The following is a 6,377-nucleotide window of genomic DNA, read 5'->3' as shown; positions in this document are numbered from 1 at the left end:
AGGGCCTTGACTAAGTTCGTGAGATTTTCAGGATGGTGTAGCGGTTTAAAGCATACACTCTGAAGTCAGGAAAAGCTGTGTGTTAATTTTGGGTCCACCAGTACTAGCTCAGGGAAATTATTTAAATCTGATTTGATGACTATTTCAATCCTCTGAGCTATTTCTTAACGGCAGAGTATCCATCCTCACACCGTTCCCACAGCATGGCCGTGTGCATTAAGTGTGAATGGCTTTACACATTGCCCAGCACAAAGCATGCACCTGATACGCATCCATAAGTGGAGAAACATGGGATGTCAGTGGAAGACCTGAGAGTCCATCCAAATATTTGACCCCTATCCAATCACATGGCGTCATTTCAGAAAGTCTAGCTAGAGAGAGCTGTTGAATCAAAAGACCGAAGTAATGGAGGGGAGGCAGGAAGAGGGAGAAATTTGGATTCTAGAATCCAGCTTTGGCACATGGGACTTCCAGTTTAATCCTCCCACGTGGTGTGTAAGAAGAGGCTGGGCTGTCAGCAGCCTTCCAAATGCAGCCCCCGGAAACGTTCAGGTCTAATTTTGAAGTGGCTCAAAATATTCCCTGAAGAAGCCTGAGTACAGGGCGATGACAATGACCACACACACGACTTCTTGCTCCCCATAAAGGAGAGGAAGGAAAGCTTAAATCGTGTGTAGGCTAACAAACAGGGAGGAAGGAAGCTCTTTCGGGAATCATGACTAGTGTCTAATTCATCAGAAAGACAAAATCCAAACCCAGATGAAGAATATTTAGGAGCGGAAAATTAAATAAAACTTTGCACATTAGATCTCAGTAATGACACTTATGACAGTTTGGAAGACTTGGGTGTCAGAAATAGTATTGCATGGTAATAAATATATTGATTATAGAATGCATAATAATATAAAGAAGTGGGATGCCTGGGTGGCTCGGTGGGTTAAGCAGCTGCCTTCGGCTCCGGTCATGATCCCAGCGTCCTGGGATCGAGTCCCACATCGGGCTCCTTGCTCGGCGGGGAGCCTGCTTCTCCCTCTGACTTTGCCTGCCACTCGAGCTGTCTGTGCTCGCTCTCTCTCTCTCTCTCTCTCTGACAAATAAATAAACAAAATCTTTAAAAAAAATAAAAATAAAAAATAATAATATAAAGAAGTTATTCCAGATAAGGACTGGTAGTTTCAAAGATATTTTAGGGAAAAAGGCACTAAAAATCTATCAAGAGGTAACACAGTACAATAAATAGAAGATCACTCCAGAGGTCTCTGCTCACCATTTTAGGGAAAGAAAACAAGCCCACTATTGGAAAATTCTGTGGGGTACTTTTAAATTGCCATTCTGCCTTCTTTCCTGGAGCCTAGAAAGGTTCCTGCCTTCACCCACTAGGTTTGAATTGTAAAAGGTTCAGTGCAAAACAGCATGGAGTAATTAATATGGCAGAAACTCATCAAGTTGTCTCCAGAAGGTCAAATGCATGATGCACGGAATACAATTAAAAGGTTAAACTGGCCTGTCAACTTTTACATTATTAGCTGCTTGTAGGGGTCAATACCTTTCAAGGATATGGACCCAAGAGTGAGATTTCTAAGGAGCTGGCAGAATTGTGGAACCTTTTGTGTTTGCTTTAATCACCCGAGGCAAACATTTTAAAAATCTCTTAAAAATGTTGAAAATATATAACATCTTTAAGCCAACACTCACAAAGAGACCACAGTGCATTCTCCAGTCAGTAATAAGTAAAGGAAGCAAATGTATCCACTACATTGAAATCTTTAGTTACATTCTAGCCAAAATTAGATGCAAGAAACAAAGTTTTCTGACCTCTGTGCCCCCAATCATACAAGACCTTTGGGGGGAGAAAAAGTCATTTCCACCATAAAGCAATCTGCGAGAGGAGAGAGGGCCGAGAGACAGCTGGAGCATCTGAGACTTTGTTATGCTATCCTGAGTTCTGAACATTTTTAAATTAAATTAATAAGTGTATAATTAATTATTCAATCAGATTTTTAAAAAATATTTTATTTATTTATTTGAGAGAGAGAGCGAGAGAGCAGGAGAAGCTGCAGGCAGAGGGAGAGGGAGAAGCAGGCTCCCCGCTGAGCAGGGAGCCCGATGTGGGGCTCAATCCCTCGACCCTAGGATCATGACCTGAGCTGAAGGCAGATGTTTAACTGACTGAGCCACACAGGGATCCCTCAATCAGAAGTGTTTAAAGAAAAAAAGTCTCTAAAGTGTGAATATAGGTATATGTGTGTCAGGCTACACGGTCAGAAGAATTTTGGAACACAGCTGGAAAGAGAGAGCTAGCTTGTTTTGGGAGGGGGTAAATGGACAGAGCAAGAACGAAGAGCCTTTTGTCCCACTCTACATTCTCACAACTGCGGGGCCCTGTGACCAGTCATGACCACTCCCACTGGTCATTAAGACCAGTTGGTCCTAGTAGAGACAGATACGCACATATACAAACTTACTCATACACATGAGTAAGTTTACAGACACATACAGACTATATGTTGAACATCAATTATGTACTAGATACTGTTTCAAACATTTTATTTTTTTTCAAACATTTTAAATATATGATCTTGTTTAATTCATAAAGCAACCCAAGGAGAGGCAGGGAGTGTCCCCTGGATGGGAAACTGAGGCTTCTGTAGGTTCTCAAACTTGCTCAAGGTGACCCAGCTAACAGGTGGACTGTAAAGCCATTGCTTCTAGCACCATATCATGTTCTTATCCAAACACCTCCCGGCCCTTTGTCTTTGCCAAGAGGGGCCCTTACCGCGTGATTGGAAATGCGGTTCACCACAATCTCTTTATATCCTAATTGACTTCTGGCATCCTTGACATTTCTAAAATGCCCCCGGATGCCTCTTCAGACTTCCCCATCTCTCCTCTTTTTGGTTGGCCTTTTGCCTAAACTCAGAAAAACCAGACAAAACAATGTAGGACAAAACAAAACCAGGCTTTGTTGAGTCCATTAAAATATGGGCTTCTCAATGCAGTGGGTGCCTCCAGAGAGTTTATGCCAATGACTTGAAACTCCTATGACCCTCTTTCTTAAACCTATGTTTCTATTTAATTTTGATCCCAACCATCATCCTGGAAGGAAGAGATTTCCACTGATTCTCTTCCCCCCAATTATTAGAGGGCCTGTTTGCAGGTTCATATTTCTGAGACCCTTGGGTGCATCCAGCTCTGACTCATGAAACACAATGAGGAATTTACAGCACCGATTTCTGCCATAAGCGTCAAATTGTCTACCTAATTTCATGTATGCAGGGGCTTCCCCTCCCCCCCCATCACTTCTTTATTAAACTACTCATGTCATAGCAGGAGAGTATGCAGATGTTATTGTAGCTCAGAAATGTAATAAAATGATGAGCTGGGCCTCTTCCCACTGCCCCTTCTCCCTATACTGGGTTCCTGGCAGCTTGTCCCTTGTGGTCTGCCACTGTAGGATGTTCTGCCCCTGGCTGGGTTTGGCCAAAAGTCGAGAGGAAAGTTGTGGCTGTAGCAGTCATTCCCATCTCCCTCCCTGTGGGTTCACCATGGGTTTCTGTGTCCCTCTAAGAACCTACAGCTCCTGTCCTATGCATCTCCCCACACAGCTCACTTTCTGATTCCCTTAACTGTTCTCTTTAAGGTGATGGTGGGATGCCTAGTGGCTCAGTGGGTTAAGCCTCTACCTTCAGCTCAGATCATGATCATGGGTCCTGGGATCAGGCTCTGCATCGGGCTCTCTGCTCAGCGGGGAGCCTGCTTTCTCCTCTCTCTCTCTCTCTCTCTCTGCCTGCCTCTCTACCTACTTGGGATCTCTCTGTGTCAAATAAATAAGTAAAATCTTAAAAAATACTAATAATAAGGTGATGGCTCCTCGGTGGTGTTAGCTTGGGGCACTGTACCGTCTCTCACTGCACCAACCTGAACCTGCCCCCGTCTTGGTAAATGGTCTCGTTATTCAACTCCCTAAATATCCATTGGCTGTGGGCCATCTTCCTGTTCGCTGAATTCTGATGAATACAGACAGGTGTTCATGAGACTCAAGATTTTCCTTGCGTAAAGATGATTTCCTGTTTAATCAAATGACGTTGTTAGAGACGGAGTCCAACCTGTGCGTTGTGTTGCCTGGGGTTTCATCACAACTGATTTCCCCTCATGTGGGAAGGAATACGCCAGTACGTGGATGAGGTTGTCAGGCAAATGAGATGATGCTTCAGTGTCTTCAGAATGAGCTTGATCTGGGGGTCAGGCTGGCCCACAAAAGCCTGCTGAGCCCTCAGGATGATTGTTTAAAAACCAAAATGAAACCAGCAAAAATGTAACCTTGACACTGGAGAGTCAAATATAATTGTCCCATCAAATGTCTTGGAGAAACCCAGAACATTCTTCTGGAGATCCTCGAGAGTCAAATGGTTTTCTAGATCCTTTGTATATACCTTAAATATAGGAGCACTTCTCCAAAATTTGTTATTAACCTCTCTGAGGATGAGATGAAACCGTTTCAAAATCTTTTATTTAGGTGGGAGGCCAAACCAACCATGTATTTGCCTTCAAGGAAAAAAGCCACTGCTGTTTTGGAGAAGAACCTAGGCCTGGAGTGGCGTTTGCTCTACTCAGTGATACAGGCCAACCAAGCCTTCCCCCCAGGCAGACAACAGACAAGTCGTAGAAAGAAGTAAAGCAACAGGTTTGGTTTTCTTGATTTTATCTTATTTTTTTCATGAAGAGAATAAAGAGGATACAAGGCTGGACTGTAGGAAAAATTGGTCTAAAAGGAAAGGAATAGGGGCTCCTGGGTGGCTCAGTTGGTTAAGCGTCTGCCTTTGGCTCAGGTCATGATCCCGGGGCCCTGGAATAGAGGCCCTGTGAGGCTCCCTGCTCAGGGGAGAGCCTGCTTCTCTCTCTGTGTCCGCCCCCAACTTGTTCTCTCTCATTCTCTAGCTCAAATAAATAAATAAAATCCTTAAAAGATAAAAAAATAGAAGGCAAGGAATGAGCTCCTAGCCATCTTGAACATAACTTTTTGGACAAGTCTTTTGGCATCCTTCCGTGTGCCTCTGTTTCCTCTTCTGCAGAGTGGAGGCCTGGATGAGCCTGCCTTCCGCCAGAGCAAATGTCATGGGTGGAACAGATAGTGTCCCAGACAGATAGTGTCCCTGTCCCACAGGGCACAGCAACTGAGAGGACACAGCCAGGCCCCCCCGAGCTCAGCTCCTGGACTCACCCCTTGGAAAGCGTGCCCTTGGCACATCACCGAGTGTCCTATCAGTACCTCTCCTCAGTTGCCATAAGGATTGCAAGACTGAATATGCATAAATGTTCAGAACATAGCCTGATATGTCGACAGTGCTAAGGGCTAGCTCGTCCTACTAAGGCCAAGGCCGCCATGGCTGGTGGGTCTGGGGGTGGGACCCCCTCCCATTCCTCCAGCGCCGGGGTTCCGGGTCTCCAGCCAGGTGTGAGAACTGTGGAAAGCCTGTCTCGCGCTGGAGAGCTTCTCTGACGCAGCACAACCCCAAGTTGTTTGTGGGGCCCATTTAGTACCAGCTGGGTCACAAGACAGTTTTTTCAGAGTGAGACTATATGCTATTGTTTTTTTTCCCCCTTCGTTATCTGAAACGAACAGTTTGCAGAATCTGCAAACAGATAATACAGCCGGCGGCTGTTTCTGAACGTTCCCACTCACGAGAACCCAAAAACTCCCATGAAGAAAAGACTTTTCTTTCTGCTGGACTGGAGTCTTTCTCAAACAGCTTCTACTGGGAGATTAATTATAGAAGCCACAGTATTTCCTGAAAATGGTAAAACATGTTAAAGGAATTTGAAGACACTGCTTGATAAATGGCTTGACTCTTTATTGCCTAATGATTTAAAAGAAAAAAATGCATGTTTTGAAACAGAACAGGATGTAATGGAAATCTAATTAGATGGGCTATAAAATGGATTTTATTAACTTTTTACATTGGCTACATAAATAGTTTTCATCTCTGCTCGAGAAAGTTCCCTGGCGGGGTTGCGGGGACTCTCCTGGTGCTTCTCTCTGATTTGGAGTAGAAAGGTGAGCGGCTCCAAGCATGTGGGGTGTTAGCTAGATCCCCAGGGAAGCGTCGCCAGGTCCTGCTAACCTTGCCTTAGCACCAGTCTCTGTCTTTCAGAGAGAAGGCTCTCCTCCGGAGAAAGGAAAGAACCACCACAGACAAGTGTCTTTGCACCCTGGTGATTGTCTCCTGTCACCACCGTCTCTGGCAATTAGTCTCCATGGTAGCAGAGCAAGAGGCCACAAGTCCATAGTGAGGTCACTTCTCCGGACCCAATATAGAATCGACTCTACGACTTGTTAATCTAAATATAACCTCTCTTCTGTCCCATTTGCGAAAAGT

The sequence above is a fragment of the Martes martes genome (genome assembly GCF_963455335.1).
Source record: "Martes martes genome assembly, chromosome: 2".
Taxonomy (NCBI): domain Eukaryota; kingdom Metazoa; phylum Chordata; class Mammalia; order Carnivora; family Mustelidae; genus Martes; species Martes martes.
This window is presented reverse-complemented; position numbering follows the sequence as displayed.